This window comes from Strix uralensis, chromosome 3 (genome assembly GCF_047716275.1).
Source record: "Strix uralensis isolate ZFMK-TIS-50842 chromosome 3, bStrUra1, whole genome shotgun sequence".
NCBI lineage: Eukaryota > Metazoa > Chordata > Aves > Strigiformes > Strigidae > Strix > Strix uralensis.
In genome coordinates, this window is record NC_133974.1 from 15227939 (window position 1) to 15247016 (window position 19078).

The window sequence follows — 19078 nt, forward strand, 5'->3', positions numbered from 1 at the left end:
CTTTTATTTTACCTTCATCTTCTCCATCACCCCTAAGAACATGCTTAATGTATATGTTTATTTACAAGTACTGACAAAATTTTGAAAGCAAATTCCAGACAAGCCAGAATTAAATTTACTGTTTTAAAAGCCAGATTCAGGCAAAAACCTCAAGACAGAGTGGTTACCTGAGAAAAGAGAAAGTTAAAAATGAAGGTGAAATTATAACTCCATTTAAGTCGATGGCAATGTTCTCATTGACTTCAATGGGGCTGAAATTTCATGCAGAGTGGGGAATTAAAGATTTATTTTCCTGTAAAAGAAAATATACCCCCCTCCCAATGTCATTTTACTGTGTAAAGACAGTACCTCTATAGATTAAAGGCAAACTGCTCTTATCCTTCAAATACGCAATGAAAATACATTTCAGTGACAGAAAGGCAATTTCTGCAAATCAGTACTGTATAATATTATAAGCTCTGCATTTAATAATATGTGAGTTAAACTGCAGAGAATAATGGTTTTATTAAAGTACAGACTAATAGAAGTTGGTGCCTTTGCCTCTAACTTCTGACAATGAGGATTATAAGTCTTTTTAAACGTCAGAAGTTTCAGTTTTATGATTTCCAAGTAAACTGGCTGATAAAAGGCATGCATCATAGCTTTCCTTCCTGGTGCTATACATAACCTCCAAGGCTCCCCATATCTTGGTACGGGGACCTGAGCAATACCTTCTTCAATCTTTCCAATGACTTGGCGAAGTTAACCATCTTTCCCGGGATGCTGTCAAAATTCCCTGATATCTAAGACTTTAGACCACAGGGGGTGACACAGAAACAGAATATTTTATTTTGGAGAGATAAGAGAGAGAAGATTTTAGTAATAACCTTATGAGTATGAGAATTGGAAATTATATTTGCACATTGCATTTTCTTTTCCACAGTGCTCAAAAATGCTGCACATCTGATGCTTATGGTGTGAGTTCCAATTAAAAATAGTGAATGTTGAAGCTATATAAGACGGGACTTTTATGATAGTGCCATTATCATTTTACAGTGCTGTATGACAATCTGGAATAACCCTTGCACAGAATTTTGTGGAAAAATGCTCTACTTAAATGAAAGGGTAAAAATAAAAAAAAAAGGAAAAGGTAAAAAATAGTTGTCAAAACAAGAAGACATCCTCCTATGCAAATCATGCCAAGCAAACTTAGTAAGTCACCTCTAAAAATCAGAAGGTTCATAAAACAGGAAAAGTGAAAATAAAAATGAAATTAGACCAAAAAAAAAATATGTATTGTAGGTAGAAAAGAAGGATAAATTTAAAGAGCATATCGTGCAAATGTCAGGAAAAATTAGAAGGATCTAGAAAAGTAGAAAAGTAATCTGTAGAAAATTCTACATATCTGTACTAGGAAGCAGTTGATGTTTTTAACAAGGTGCTTGAAGTAATAAAGTTTTTATATGTAGCATATATTTTACAAAAATTTTATAGTTTAATAAAAAACTGGGCATACAACCTTAAAAAAAACCACTTTGCAGAGTATAACTTTGCTGCTTAAACAGAACAGGTGTGCTCCCTATCATGTCTGCACAAATGACACAAGTAAGTTGGTCTAGTTAGAGAGCAGCTGTTCCACTTACCACGGTGTGTTGAGGGCTTTGAGTTTCCCTCTTCTTTATTCTCTCATGCTATCAATACCTGAACAGAAAACCTATTTTAAATAATAATCATGGTCAGCGCTGCCCAGTAACAGGAAAAGAAACAAGGAGCAAAACTGAAATATTGGAAGTACACTTTAAACATGTGGGAAAAAATCTTTCTTACTGTAAGGGTTATTGAACATTGGAATGGGTTGCCCAGAGAGTTTGTGGAGTCTCTATCCTTGCAATTATTCAAAACCCAACTGAACATGGTCCTGGGCAACCTTTTTTATCTGACCCTGTTTTCAGGAGAAGGGTTGTACTAGTCAAAGTGATGTGCCTTCCAACCTCAGCTGTTGTGTAGTTCTGTGTCTTTAGAAATTATAACGTGTCAGATCCTTAGAGCAGGTGGTCTTTTTGGAGGCTTAACCTAAAGAAGCATATAGTTTGACTCTTCTGAAAAAGAAGCTGTATTGTTGGGTAAGAACTGCAAAATCTATCAGGATTCACACTTTGAAGAATGCCCCATAAAGTTTTTTTCTATGGTTCCCTGGGCTGCTTCAAGTGTTGACTCTTGTAAATGAAAGGTCAGTTTGTTTCTCCAGACCAAGGGTGAAATTGTGAGAAGACAGAGGAGAACCATTACATCCTGTTCATTTTGCAGGTTCCTTATTGCAAAACAGTACTAGTAAAGTAAAAAGGCAGCCTGGTTCTCACCTAGCACTATCCTGTGCCAGTTAGTCAAGACTGAAAGCATCACAGAGCTCCACAGCTTTTTTTTTTTTTTTTTTTTTTTTGCATGTAGGGCCAAAAGTGGAAGCACCTAAGAGTTCGTGTTAACTGCAGCAACAATATAGCTGAAATGATAACATAACAAAGACAATGATGTGTCTTTGTCTATTTATGTGTTTCTTGAAGGTGAGGGATCCTAATTTTCATTTTCATTCACTAGCTTTTTTTCTTTACAATCATATTAGTAAACCACTAACCATGTGACTACCACCTACAGAGCCTCAAAGGAGTGTGTGTATATATTGTACTGCTCTGCTGGAAGAACAGCAGTTCACATATGCTGAAAGGTACGACATTCCAGTCCTTGTCCTTACTGATCCTATTTAACCATTCTGACTTAGCAGCAAAAAGTCAGCTTCTTCTAAACTTCTCTGGCAAGAAAAAAGTCTCCTTTTGTCACACAATTTCTTAAAAGCATAAGGTTTCAAATGCACCTGAAAATTCAAATGACCTATCCATCCCATTTCATCTATTTTTCAAGGGATTTACCTAGCTCAGTTTTAAGACATTTAGGCAGGAGAGCTTCCTATGTTTTCATCTGGTGCATATTCCACTGCCCAGACTGACCTCACTGACAGAGCATCTCTCAAGTCATTCAACTCAAATCTTTTTTGAGTTTCAGCTGGTTTTCCTAAATGTACACCTGTACCCTCTCCTCTCCCCACTTGGTATTTCTAGCTTTCAAATAATTAAAAACTATTACCCTAAGCAAAATAAATATTTTAAAAATATTCAAGAGCCCAAATGCACAGTGCTAAACCCTTTTTTTTATCATTTCCAACAGACAGTATTTTCCCCTTTAGAGTATTGCCTGACAAAATGTTGTACTTATATACCCTTGTAACTGCTTCCTGGAATTACCTTAGGTAGATCAGATTAGGCAGGTGATTGCTCAGAACCTTGCGGCTGAACACATCCACAAAACACACATCTGACCACACTCCCCAAAACAGGCAGAGGGAAGATCCCCCCTGTTTTTCTGATCAAGGATGCCAATTAAACTCAGACACCAGAGTGGAAAGAGTAGGCTTATTTTACTGTTAATAATTAAAGGATATAACCAAGTAATACAGAAAATAAGCAATAAGAAAAATATAGAATAGTACACTTAATTATTACTACATACAGTTAATTATAGAAAATAAGAACAAGCAAGGTAATGTACCTAATCGTTACTACACAATGGGGAGAATAGTGATTAAGAAAGATACATCACCTCTTGCATATGTTACCAACATCCAGATCTGCAGTCACTGGGGAGCCCTGGTTGCAGCGAGGATTTGGAGTCCCTTCCCTGGCAAGTGACTACTTGCCTACGCAATGCATCCACATGAGGCATCCAAAGTCATGGCAAGAGGGTCCAGCCTTATATACCAAAAAACAGCAAGTCAGAATGACTTGCACTTTTCTTTGAGAGAAAACATCTGGTTTCATCCTCCTATTGGATTCCACCCAGAGCCTGACCAGGTCTCATGGGGGAGAACAAAGGAGTTTCTAACAAGGCCAAACGCTTGGGTTCTCAGCCTTGAACACTGTTAAACAAGGGAAGTTGGATACACATTCTCACAGCATTTACTCCTATTAATTACATTTTGTCTAAGCTACATTTTTCACTAGTGAGCATACATATTTTGTTAATGATCAGATACTAATTAACAAACACTAATGGTAATACAGATTTTACTAATTAGCAGATACTAATAATGGATAACATTTGGTTGTGAGGTTCATCTAGAGGTCAACTTTGTTTCGGGGCCTATTATTCAGGCCCTAGCACTACACCCCCCAAAAAACAACACGCTCATATAAACATTAATGTTGAGGTCCTTGTATCGGGTCTGGCTGAGGGGTGGACCTGACCATGGAGGCCATCTCACAGGTCACTCATGAATGCGAAACATGTGCTGCAATCAAGCGAGCCACATGAGTAAAGTCTCCCTGGAACAGAGGGCGATGGCTGAGTTTTCGATATGGTGAGGCCTGGCAAATTGACTATATTGGACCATTGCCACGAACACGCCAAGGCAAGCGCTACATACTCACTATGGTGGAAGCAACTACTGGTTGGCTTGAGACGTACCCTGTAAATCATGCCACTGCTCGAAATACCATCTTAGGTCTTGAAAGGCAAATTTTATGGCGACATGGTACTCCTGAAAGAATCGAATCAGACAATGGAACCCATTTTCGAAATAATCTCATAAACTCCTGGGCAAAGAAACATGGCATTGAGTGGGTGTATCACATCCCTTATTACCCACAAGCGTCTGGAAAGATTGAAAGATACAATGGACTGTTGAAGACTATGTTGAGAGCATTGGACAATGGGGGATGGAAACACTGGGATATAAATTTAGCAGAAGCCACTTGGCTAATTAATACCAGAGGATCTGTTAACCGTCCTGGTCCTGCCCAAACAAAACCCCTTCATACTGTGGGAGGAGATAAGGTCCCTGTAGTACACACAGGGAAATGGCTGGGGAAGGCAGTATGGATTGCTCCTCCCTTGGGAAAAGGCAAGCCCACTCGTGGGATTGTTTTTGCTCAGGGACCTGGATGTACTTGGTGGGTAATGCGGGAGAATGGGGCTACTCAGTGTGTGCCTCAAGGAGATTTAACCTTGGGGGGGAAATAATCTGTGAGCTGAGTTGTATGTTGCAGGAAGTGATAGAGGAAGTAGGAACGATGAAGAGTGAACCAGATACATGCGATGATGACCCAAACCTAGCCGGTGCTGGAGTCCAACAGTCAAACATACTGCTCCTGTCCTGAACATCCACCTTGACAGATGGCAGCCAAGTCACTGAACATCTAGAGGAGTGAAGAAAGCTTACGGAATGAATAAATGAGTGTTATGTGGGACCTGGGCATGACGTAAATGGTATGGAATAAGGGGTGGAGATTGTATCGGGTCTGGCTGAGCCAGAATTGGTTTTCCCCTGTAGCAGCCCTCATGGTGCTGTGTTTTATGCTGGGAGCTGGCAGGGTGTTGATAGCACACTGGTGTTGTGGCTACTGCTGAGTAGTGCTTACACAGCACCAAGGCTCTTTCTGACATTTCCCCCCCCCCACAGTGGGACGGGGTGGGCAAGATCTTGGGAGGGGACACAACCAGGACAGCTGACCCGAACTGACCAAAGGGATATTCCATACCATATGACGTCTGCTCAGTATAAAGCTGGGAGAAAGGAGGAAGGGGGTGGGGTCACCCTTGGTCCTCCGAGGCAACCGCTACGCGTATCAGAGCCCTGCTTCCTGAGAAGGCCCGACATCGCCTGTTAATGGGAAGTAGAGAATAAATCTGTTTTCTTTTTTTGCTTCCGCGCGCGGACCTTTGCTTCGCTTTGCTTATATTAAAACTGCTGTTGTTTTACCCACAAGGGTTGTTTTGTTTTCCTATCTTATTTTCTTTCCCTTCTTTGCCCTATTGAGAAAAAAAGGGGAAAGGGGGGGGAAGTGATAGAGCGACTTGGTGGGTACCTGGCATTTAGCCAAGGTCAAACCACCACAGTCCTGATCCTGTCCTTCCTTTGCTCTTTGATTGGGATTAGAGGTTATGTGTATGCACACATATCCTCTTGCTTCACAAGCATATCTACAGTCAGACATTCCACTGGCTCAGACCCTAGGTCTTTCCAGACCTGGGTTTCCTCCTACTCACCATCTAGTTCAGCTTGAAGGTTGCCGATGAATCACACATGTATATACAGAATAGAGACTGTAGTTACATAGAAAATATTTAGAAATAAGATTTAGGAAGACAGGACAATAATGAAGCACATGTCTTGGCCCAACAAACGTGCTGACCAGCTGCTGGTTTACACTCACTTGGCCACTTTTGTTCCCATTCTTTCTAATCTCCCATGCTTGTTCCTCCCTTATTCACTCCAATCCCTTCCTTTTTCTTTAGCGCTTACATCTTTCCTTGTCTTTAAATCTTACAATGACATCTCATTTCAACATCCCACAATAAGTTTTGCACAAGCCCACATGCCCTCTCAAATATCCCATAATAAGTAGGTGTTTTCCCATAAGACATATGACAATCTTGTTTCCCCTGTTTTATCAGCTGCAAGTTCAGGCTGAACGTTGCAAATGATACATGTGAGCAGGTTTTTCAGTAACCCAGCCATCAGTGACTTGAGAGGTCTCATCTTCATTGTCATTTCTATTATTTCCATTTACTAGGGTTTGTGTATGTGAGAGTTTATTATGTTTCTTGCCTTTTGTTCTTGTTTTATTTGTTTGTTTTTATGTGGAAGAGCTTCTAACCAGATATCCTTACATCCTTATATTTGAGCATAACACAGAAAGACATCAAGATATCTATCTTTGTATTATATTTTGCTTACATAAAACAAATGTCATTTATGTAAATACTTCAGTATATATATTTTAAAATATTTTATTTGGAATCTAGTATAAATATAGAGAAATAACACTGGAAAAAAACAACAGCTGTGAACCACACAAATGAATAAATGGGAAATGAGTAATCTTTCCTGCTCAATGGGTAGGGGAACACATGCTTCCAAACACTACATATAGGAAAAACCTAGGCACTCTGTAATAGAAAGAGAGTTTTCTGACTTTCTGGCGTATATCCTTTAATTTATTTTCAAAAATTAAGGTGGTTGATTTACACTTAACTTTCATTAGCTTTTAGTTGGTAGAACAGGGCTAATTGAAATTTTGTAAACCCATAATACATTGCAGGGATAAATTAGTAAAAAAAAAAAAATATTCACAAAATGCCACAAGAAAAAACACAGAAAGAGTCTCATTGAAAAATGCACACTCTGAAAACTGATTATTGTTATACATTTCAACAACAATTCTTGCCAATGTCCCACATAAAATCTACTGATATCATTGATCTTCTATAAATCTTAGGCCAGGAAAATAAAGGGAGTCCAAAAGAAATGAAATGAAACATACATCTATACTTTTCTTTTAAAAAGTTAAAAAAAAAAAACATTTATCAGGCTTTACAGAATCCTTTTGTACACAAATTGAACACGAGCTTAAAATAAAATTATCATTTTCCATTTCACACCAGATAATAAATTTCCAATCTGAAGCAATGTTAACAAAATGATATATGTAGCTTGAAATTATATTTTTCTGGTGAAGATAAGAAGTAGTACTGCAGTCTATAATATAGTCAAAAGTGAGCTTTTTACTATAATATCTGTGCATGGATCATTCAAAAGAGAAGCCAGCTTACTACAGGATAACAATTTGGGCAGTCTAAATTTCTAGCAAAAATCTCTCTATCTGATTCACTTTTCTGCCCATATTAGCTAACCAAAGAACATTTTAAGGCACAAGAAAGAAATATGGAACTCAAAAAATAGTAAGCAAGTAATTTTATTTGCAGGCAACTACAGACATAAGGGCAGTTATATGTAGCAAACAGGAAGATATAGCAGCAAAGTAATTCAAGATACTTTAAATTATCAGTGAAATATATTTATTGCTTCTGTTCCTCTTTTACTTGCTGTTAGCTTCAATGCAAGCTTATTCATTGGGGAAAAAAAATGAAGAAGCAGCCAAGTTGGTATTTTCCTACTTACTTTTTCTAGCATAAACCTAAGAGACTGAGAATTGCATGTCTGAAAAGGAAACAAGGGCAGGCAGGTGGGGAAGAACTTTATACAAATTGATACTACAGTTACTGTTACCAAGGGGTAACTAAAGCAGGGCTCTGGGAAATCTGGTCCTATTCCCAATTCTGCTACAAGTCTACTTGGTGACTTTGAACAAGTCACTTCCCTCTGAGCATTGGTTTCTCCATACACAGACTGCAGATGTTCTCTTGTGTATCATGGGTTGAGATTCACAGATGGAAGAAGTATTACTATAATATTAATAATCTTTGTTCACAAGACATGTACAGCCATGTGCCAGTTGATGTCAGTTGACTGACTGATGTGTTATAGCTATTTATCACTGACACTAGGGCATAGAAACATCCAAACAAACACATGAAAGAAATACCTATTGCCAAGAATATAAATAATTTCTGCAAAATATTTAGGAATAATTTGTGTGAAATCTACCCTGGAAATGTCTGGTTCTGAAAGAGCCACCTTAGCACAACATGTATAACACAGAAATGAGTGAGGAAAAAAATGGTTATTACTGAATATTTTTTCATCCTCAGAAATCATAGACAGATGGGGCATGACCCCCATCAGATGCTGAAAAGCTGAAGAATTTCCCAACTCCTTGGAATGAGTTTCCCATACAGCACAAATGCAGGGTTCTCTTCTGCAGGAAAAGAAAGACAGAAGATCTAGAAATACTTTTTTGTTTGTCCATTACCTAAATTCTCCTTCCATGCATTATATTCCTATTAAGAAATGGTTCACATACAAATGCAGTGTCGAGAGTTTTGACACAGTTCATGCATGCAACAGTCCCAATCACATATAAAACAGACTCATTGCCTAGAAGAAACCTCAGGAGGTTATATGATTATCCCTCCAGTTCATGGCAGGATCAGTACATGACAGATGTTTGCTGAACCTGTTCTTAAAGACCTCCCATGATGGAGATTTCAAAATCTCCTACGCACTTCAGTGTCCATTTGCTAAAATAAAAATCTCTTTATGAAGAACTCATATGGAAAAAGGATGGGATGTTTAGTCAAAATGGGAATATGAGGTTAATATGAGGAGAATAATTTAAGGTAAGACAGAATTTATCTCAACAATTAATTTTACGAGGTTCTTAGGTAAACTTGTCCAAAAAAGTAATGTATTAACTAAACATATGCACAACCAATATATGGGGAAGAGCTTATATGTATTTATTGATTTTCAATGGGCCATTTTCACTAGAAGAGAAGGAAGGACAAATTTTAATAAAAAAACTGCTTTTATTATCCCCAAAGGAAAGAATTGTGTTTTACATTATATAAGCCGAAAAACATATTAAAATAATTATTTTTATTGCAAACATAATGCATCTCAGTACATTTTAATTTCATAAAGTCCAAGTCACTCCAACTTCTAAGACTTTTAAAAGTATGATAAAATATTTGTTCTAGTAAGAATTAACAGGTTTACATTTGACATGAAATTCTGCGAAGTGGAAATGTGAGAAGTGTTACCTAAAATAGGCAAATAGTACAGGAGACAGAGAAATGAGGGAAAGGAGCACCTTTCATTTTTAACTTTGCAGATTACAGCTAAGATACCAGACATATTAATCTTTCAAAGTAGTTCCTCACTCATGTCCAGGAATGTTTTATGTCATCAAATCTCAATGACATGTTCTATGATGTGTACTTCGTTTAACACAAGGAGGACCTTCCCTATCTGTCCACAAGCAAGTTATGAGAGCTACAGACACGTTGGGATTCACACCAGCTCCCCTCTACCTTAGCAATGAAACCTTGCTAGTCTTGCCACTGTGCGAGAGGGAACAGCAGACACCTGAACCCAGGGAGCAGTGAGCAAGTGAACATGAACAGCCCAGTGATTCAGGACATACATCTGAAAAGTGGTGTCTGTAAGGTTTGGCCTAGGACTGTTTTCTGAATTGCACTTCACAGGGTTTGCAATGCAAATGAAACTACATAGCAGAAACCAGAACGCTGAGATCACCTCCCATCCAAAATTGTAAATATTTTTTTTCCCCAGTTCCACCAGTATAACAATACTAGATCAGAAGAAACATTAGTGACTTGAAGAATCAATACACAATTATAACTGACTAAAGGATGATGGGAGAGGAGGGCTACTGTTGGACTTCTCTCTTGCTTTCCTTGTAACCTCCATATTCTTGTTAACCCCGTGAATTCGTTGTTGCAACCCCAACAGACTGCATGGAGTATAGCCTCAACCTGCCTAACCTTTCATCTGCTGCATGGTCCCAAAGGATTTGCCTAAATTCCCTCAGGTCAAGCAAAATGTATGACTTATATCTCTACTCAATAATTGCTCTTGTGGGCATCAGAGAGAATTATATGTTGCTCTGACTCATTTAGCCAAGATAGCAAGAGTTAAGAGGTCAGATGTCCCTATAATTTGTGCATTTTACCAGTTGATATCCACTTAGCTTTCAGGTTTCTTGTGCACCAGACTTCCAAAGAGCTTTTCTAGGTGTCTTATTCTCTTAGTCTGAATCACCATCCTAAAGCTAAAATGGTGTTGCAAAGTCTGGGATACCCAAGGGCTTTTCCAGATGCAGCTCAAATGCATCTAACTGGACCCAGCTGATTAAAAGTGAGGTAAAAAGATAGTGGCTTGATGTGCTCTGTAATGTGTCCTAGAGTCTGCAACGTACCCTGTAGCACCCACCTGCGCCACAGTACCCACCATGGTTAGCCCTCTTCTCCCATCATCCTTCAGTCAGTTATAATTGTGTATTGATTCTTCAAGTCACTAAAGTTACTTCTGATCTGCTATTGTTATAACGGTGGAACAGGGGAAAAAAATAATCGACAATTCTGGATGGGAGGTACTGTGCATAGATAATGTCAGATACTCACCAGTTCACCTAGGACAGAAAATCCAGCCTCTACATGTTGCAAATACTTCTGCAAGAGAAATTAGATTATTTTTCTTGTGCTTGTATAATCCTTTTATCTTGTTCTTGTTCAATCTCTTCTTTAGTCTTTTTTTTTTTTTTTTTTTTTATTACTCCCATGATCGTTCAGTTAGGTCCCGGGGTGTGTGTGTGTGTGTGCTCATAAATATTTAGAAATCTATTTGTTTGCTAAAAAATAATTTCTTTCCAGCTACCACTGAACAAAGTGAAACTGTCAGAACCTGAACCTCCTACACTCTGTAATGCTGCTCTGCCAGGGCCATTGTTGTACCTTGTCTTCTTATATTATATTGCATCTTTCAAAACCCAAGATTTAGGTGATTTCACCTGGTATAAACTGCTATATATGTTAGAAATTTTAAAATGTATGTTTTAGATAATCTGGTAGAATTAGTCTAAAAAGATTTCAGAGGGAAAAAAGGATGTGTATTATGATAAAATCAACATCCTCAAAAAGCCCACAAAAAGCATATAAAGAACACAGTAAGGATTTATATAACCCACACTTCTCATTATGTATACTTCCTTGAAATTAAAGTAATTATTCTGTTACAGTTAGCCATTAAAACGAACAGACAAATGTTTAGAAGCTAATGGAAGCTCTTCAGGTACAGCAATTAATGATTTCTGCAATATACTTACCTGTTATAAAATGTTTATAGCACATGAAAGAATTAAAGATTAAAGACATATTTTTATCAGAATTAAAATTAGGCAAAACAAACTGATGTCTTGCTCTCCTCTAGCTGCAAGTTTCACTTTGTGAAATACATAAATTCAATGTCTAATATTTTAGAAAACAACAAACCAACAAAAACAATAGTATTTTCCTATTCTTATCCCTTTACAAACTATGTTCATAGTGGAGGAAAAACCTGCTGTACTTTCCATTGAGACAGCCAATGCATTCTAGATTCAAGCTTTTTTCCCATTTAGTGTAATGGATAAGTTTCATATTGGATACCAAGACAAGAATGAGTTACAAAAGTGTACTTAAGAACAGTGTTCTTTGAGTAACTCTTATTCCCTGCTTTTGAAACAGATCTAATTCTATTTTTCTTACTTACTGAGATTCAAGTTTCAAATATACTGCACTCAGTATTATTTTATCTATTTAGAAATCTCAGTGAGATAGTTTTCTTTGCTTATTTTGTCCACTTACAGGGGAATTCAGTTTGCAGTAGCCACTTACTTAGGTAAGTGTTCTCCATTAGTTTTTCAAGCTTTCTTTCTAAAGACATTGTAGGGAAAAAGTGTTTTTTATTTGATTTCATCTTAAAAGGCATGCTTAAGATGCATTTGATGAGTACCTGCGACAACAGTCAAAGATGACATAAGCTTAGATACCTAATTTTGAGATGGCTACAATTAGGTGACATGAATCTCATTTGGTGTGAGCCTTTGAGACAGGGTTTCTCTATGACTAAGCACAGGAGGCAAACAGACATATAGAAAATAAAATTTTTCCTTGAAAATCCTTCCCTGTCCTCTCTTTGGATAAGTATGGCAATACAACACTACCTGACTGAGTTATCAAGTGAATAACCTCTGCCACCTTTCATGTCTTTACTGCTTGCTCTGTAATAATGCTGACTCAAAAAGGGCTGATTTTTGGGGAAGAAGTATTTCCAGTGCTTTCGCCCATCATTTGGCAAAGAGGTGCAGAAAGAGTAATGGCATAAAATTCCTCTTCTTTCCATAACACTACAAAAATCCATGTTAAGAAGTTATTTATTTTTTAAAAAAAAACAAAAAAGCCTTTGACCCACTTTTGCAAAACCTAGATGAAATTACATAACGGGTAAGAGTCTAAGGAGTAGTAGAGTTTAAGGGGGAGGAGGTGCATAGTAGCAAGGGCTCTGGGGTAGACCTCACTGTTTATCATCCAAATAGATATATGGTTAGTTGCATTTTAAAACAGGAGCTACAGGCTACACATGAAAATACAGTAAGCTTTTAGTTTCTTTACTAGCTGCTTTAGTATATTTTTTATACTTTTATTTATTATTTATTTTTCATCTGTATCAATTTTACCCATGTGTAGCTCATCTTTGTTAATACTGGCAGATACAGAGCAGACCAATACAGTAGGCTGAGTTATTTTTACCTATTACTGGGCCCTAAATAATGCAACCACTGAGTAAAGAGACTCAGGTTTCAGACTTTATGTGAGAAGTGCACATGCATAAACGCACAGTGGCAGCATTAAGATGTGCTATTAGGAACTTAAATGGACACTAAAAAATAATTAATCAGTTAGACTACCACATTGTCCAAAGGCAGGAACTATTTTATAAAAGTATCCAAACACTAAAGTGACATGAAGTAGAATGTGGAAGCTTGTGGAAAGGGATGTTCATTGAACAAGTATAGTCAAGTTTCCCTGAAATATACTGGAGTACTTGTCAATGTGCAGCTCACAGTTAAAGGCACTGTACAGTTAAAAAAGTTAAAAAGCTAAAAGGCATTGCACAGTTAAAGATACCTACAAAACTTGATAAAGTCCCCCAAGAGGAGACACTGCTGATCTTCCTAACCTACACTGTTGTGAAACCTACACTGTTGTGAAATCTCCAGAGGAGCTTCCAGATAATAAATAAAATATGCAGGGATTGATACCAGTTGTTCTTTTCAGATCTCCTTGAGTTGATGCACTTGCATTTAAAGTTACGCCAGTGTAAAACATACCACACATAGCACTGTGGATAGGCAGTGTGCTCTTGTGTAACCATCAGCTGTGCTAAAACAAAACCAATGTAAGCCTTCTTTTGGGGAAATAAAGGGATAAATGAATACTCTACTCCACTATCTCCACTATGCTTATCAAGTAAGTGGCCTTAGAGAAGTTATACATGGCACTGAAAGAAGGAACTGAAAATAGCCTATTCTGAAAGCCCCACTGTGCCTATTTTCTTCACACACATTCACAATGCCATATATATTAAAGAGAATAAACCTATTCCCAGCCTCAGCAGACTTTGGCCTGCAGTCCATGAAGTGGGGAAGATGCAGCTGGCTGTGCTCCTCAGCCAAAGGAGGGAGCTAACTGCCTTCACCTGTCAGGGCTCTCCAGTCCGCCCCAAAAAGATGCCTTTCACACAGATGTCAAGATCCATCACTTTCAGGGAACAAAAACCAGGACATTTTTCTCAGAACTCACTGTGTCTTATCTGAGGAATAGAGAGTGAAGATTTCTCTTCACAAGTAATGCAGGTGACCAGAAGTCCTCAAGTCAATTCTTTCTGGGTGCCCAGTAAAAAGGAGTGTCAAATCTTATTACTGAATAGCAGTATTCTTACTGTGATAAAGAGAGAAACACTGGTGTATACTAAACTTTGGTATTTTCTCCCTATATTGTATTAATAACCCCATGAAAGAACATTAAACAGTGTTTTTTTCTGCGTCCTGCTGCCATTATTTGCCAAGCACCCCTCCAAACACTCCATCCTTAGTCTGAGCAAGCCAAAGCTTCTCCCTTGATCATACCAGAGTCAACTACGCCTGATGAGGGAGCTGAAAGAAAGCTTTCTATAACACTGCCCCTTCAGAATAATAAATGTTAGAATCCTTTGTAAATAAATATCTGTTTGACTTTTGTTTGGGAGATAATATAGTGAATGTCAGTGAGTTGATATGAAGCTTAAATGAATTGAGAATGTGCTACTGTAAGGATTCCTGTTTCTGCTTCTGGCAAAATTATTAATAATAAACACGTCATGAACTGTGTCAGAGGTATGCAAAATTACTTAAATGACTCAAAGGGACAAAAATAGATAAAACCTTCACCTAAGCTTTCCTTCTTTTTATTATTCTACCACATTAATTCATTTTATTAGTGCTTCTATAATCTGCAATGATTGCTAGTCCGTGAATTGTCAGTTTAACAAATAATTTTGAATAAATGAGTTTTCAAAATGACGTTTTGCATCCCAGTGGAGCTCTTTAATTAGCAATATATATCTTATATTTGGGGAAATATGCCAGCTTGATGTACAGTCAGTAAACAAAAATGTACTTAATAATAATTGGTGAGAATAATATGTGCATTGTAGATCTATTTCACAGGATTGCACATCTTAAAAAATTAAGAATCAACTGATATCTATGACTGAATACATTACAACAACAAAATACATTACAATAATAACAGCAACAAGAATACACTAGTAAGGAAATTAAAAAAAAACCCAGAATATTGCACTAGGAGGAATTTACTCTTATTATTTACAGTTCAGATGTAGGATTGACATTTGGAAACTACTGAGTCCTAATATCCTTCTCAACCTATCTATACTACCCAATTATGAACACATATATTCCTCTAATTTATTCTCATACTTTTGATTTGGTTTTATTTTTAAATATGCATAATAGTTCCCAGCTTTTTGGAACCCAGTGATAAAGTGCATTGTATATAGAATATGATATAACATGAACTGACCTTTTAAGGCCAGAGTCTGTTTCTGCTTTTAGTCTGGCTTAACATTGTTGCAGTTATCTAAATGGCTCTATCTACAACATATGAAACTATATGTTATGAGCTAAAGAACTGTGTAATGTATTAAATAATTGCATCTGACTGTGATTTTTTTATTAAACTAATTTGCATTGGAAAATGCAGATTTTCAGTGGAAAGCATCCTTCCCACAATATCCATTAATTCAATGCTTGAAAGACTCCCTAAGTTACAGTCTATTAGAAGCAACTTCAAACAGGAAATGATAACCTCTTATCCATGCTTGTAGTAGAAAGCTTAAATTACAAAGAAACACTTACATTAGAACTTAGGAAAATTGTGTAATGGTAACGATAGAGAAGCACTGACATGACCTACCTGGAAAAGTTGTGTGGCTTTTGTCATCACAGATCTTTAAAAGAAACTGGAAAAGCGTTTATCAAGAATTTTCCCGTCTTGGGGTAGGGGATAGACTGGATTCTTCACCAAAAGCCCCATCAGCTCCTCTATGGGTATTTTATTTTATAAGAGAAAAGGGAAGGGACAGGTTATTCAATTTAAGGAACAATGAAAATGAAGACCGTTTTTATACTCTGACAGAGGAATAAACTCTTGGGAAAACAACCATGTCAGTGCTCACATGGCCACTCGAACATCAGCTCCTTAGTACAGGTGAGAACTTGCATTCAGGAGCAATGTACCTCAGATATGTGCACCAACTTTTAGACCAGATACTCACTGTCGTATAGAGGTACATGTAACATTACCAAAGTAGCACCTCACGTAGCATAGAGATTGGAACCACCAGTGTTAATGAGGCCATTTACCCTTACACCTGTGGCTTCACAGTGGTACTCAATGAAAAAGCTTCATTGTGGTTTTAAATTTTCTGGACTTTTTTATGTTTGATTTCAAATGTATGTGCACCTGTAAAACCAAAAGAAAACAGAAACATTAATATATTTTTGGTTTATTTCCCTCTAATTTTTGTGAAATGCAGAAAAAAACAATGACCATCTAGCTCTCAAAACTCTCCCTAGATTGGTCACTGATTTCCCCAGGAATAAGACAAGGAAACATTAAGGAATAATGCTAACAGGTGGAATAAAAAATGAACTATTAAGTTCATTAAGACATTTATAATTATATTAGAAAATAAAATTACATTAATTGCTGTGCAAAAGAAGCTTTATGTTTTCCATCATTTACTTGCTGACATTAGCCACTTTAAAAAATAGGAGTAAAGTAAAAGGAGATAATAGACTCTTTCAGAATAATATTGCTGAAAAGAATTTTTAGTGCAGAAAACCCAATCAACCTTAAAGGGAAGGATGGGCTAATAAAAAATAGAAAAGAATCAGCATGAAATTTGATCATAGTGGGATGGTTGGATAGATTAACTATCATGAAGTGAAATTAAAACATAATAAAGTGTTATAAATGGAACTTTCTGCTGGAAAATGTATTAAACTTCACCTGCTTTATCCATGCATAAACAGATTTTGGTGACCTGACCTCCTGCATTTCTTTTATCGCTAGTATAAAGCTTTGAAGTGTGCCAGCAATTAGGGTCATGAAGAAAAAGAAAAATAATAAAAGTGTGGGAGGACAGGTTCTCTCAAGAATGCATTTTCACAGCTCTGAATACAGAAAGTAATTGCTAGTTGAGCATGGCCTTGTATTTTTAACTTCAAAATGAAACAAAGAAACAGAAAAAGGTATTTCACCTGTGATAAACTGCTTTTTATTTCCAATTTAGAACTCTTGCAAGTAGCAGCAAACCCAAAACAATGATAATGTGTATGGACAACTTTTTTTAGTTCAAAAAACTTCCTAGTAACCTCCCTTGTCTTTTCATAAGATATGTGTTTTTTTCTGTTACTCTTTTACTTACTTTTAGCAAACCTAATCACAGTAGCTTTTTTCTTCCACAGAAAGGCAGATCTTCACTCACTGGATATGCGTTTAAAGCCTTGCTGAAATAATTTTAGATCTTCTGTATGAGAGGACATTTGCTTTGCAGATGTCCTCTTGGTTATATCCATCAGCCAGAGAAAACAATCTCGTCTACTTTACTCGGCTAGAGTCATGTTGTTACACATTCAGGATTTATTTCCCTACCACTGTAGAGGTGCTGTGTAGGAACTTCCTCTGAAATAAATTATAAAGTTCCTGTGACTTTAACGTCAAGATTGAAGGCCTGACAGTGTAGCCTTATATACCATGTTATGGCAATATACATCAGATAAACATGTAATCAGGTGTGAGAAGTATTTCTTGAATACAGAAAATTTTGAACATTTCATATACTTCTTTAAATATTGACTAATGTAAATTGTTGAATAAGATGAAAAATTATTGATATCAATGCTGAGAAACAAAGGTGTTATCATAATCAAATTCAGCCACAGGAAGTCAGGGAAAAAAATTGGCCTTACACTAAGGTTCAAAAAAGTAGTACTTTAGTAAACAAACATAAACATGTACTCATAAAAGTGCAATTTCAAAGCAATTAAATACCTTTTAACCATCAAAGAATACAAAGGATTTTCATCCTGAACAGTCTCCTTTCCTGAATCAATCTGTAATGTAGAATAAGCCTGCTTTATTATAATCGAAGAATTATATATTTCTTAAAGAAAAATACAAATACAAATCTGAGAAGAATATGGCAATCACGGTATACCAGCAAGTGATAACCCCTAGATCGTGAGGTTTTTTTTAATCTTTGGCATTTTTTCCACTTAAAAGAAAATGTAATAGTTTGACATAGAAAGGAATTAAATTTTGTTCTTGAAAACAGTTGGTCATGGTGGAAGCATACAGCTGTGAGGCAGTGGAATGTGTGTTAGCTAATAGGTGCTGCACTGTAGCATCTGTAGGAGAGGAAATAATAAAGTCTGGGCTTTTGTTTTAATTTTTAACATTTCTATATACTGTTACATAGCAATAACTCCAGCTTCTCCTTTTCCCTTTTCAACCTCACTTTTCTCCATGCTGCTTCTGCTCCCCTAACCTCCCTCATAGTTCCTAGCTACTCTTTCCCCTCAGTATTAATCTGCTGCTTCTGTCCTTTGGCTCTCAGCTGGAAGCTGAGAGACAAACAGACAACCTAAACTTTAAGAAAATGCTGCTAAAAACACTACCAAATGAATCACTGGCTTGTGTGACATAACATTTGGTAGGAAGTTGGACAAAGTTCTACACATTGCACTTTGAAAGATAATTCCACCTTGGTGAAGGAAAAGTCTGTGTCACCTACTATGTCTTTTCTATCCTTAACCTCTCAGATTCCCTGATAATTTATAATCATTAAAAAGAGATATGGATAACTGAGTCATTCAAAAGGTCTGGGATGCATATTAATCTGCATGCAAGCAGATTAGGAATTATTTATTTAAAAGTAGGTGGTGAACCTAGAAAAATGGCCTGTCAGTTCTGGAAGAACAGTCTTGCCAAAACCTACAAGGGAGAAATTTCACATTCTTACAGTTGCCAACCATTGAGTACATTTTGGAGATGACTTGTATGTGGGACAGGACAGGAAAATAAAGTTATGCTCTGTCATTCACTTGCCCAGTTTAGGTTATAGCCTGTGCTTTGTGCACAGAACACTGTAAAGCGGTGGCTTGCTTGCCCACAGAAAAAA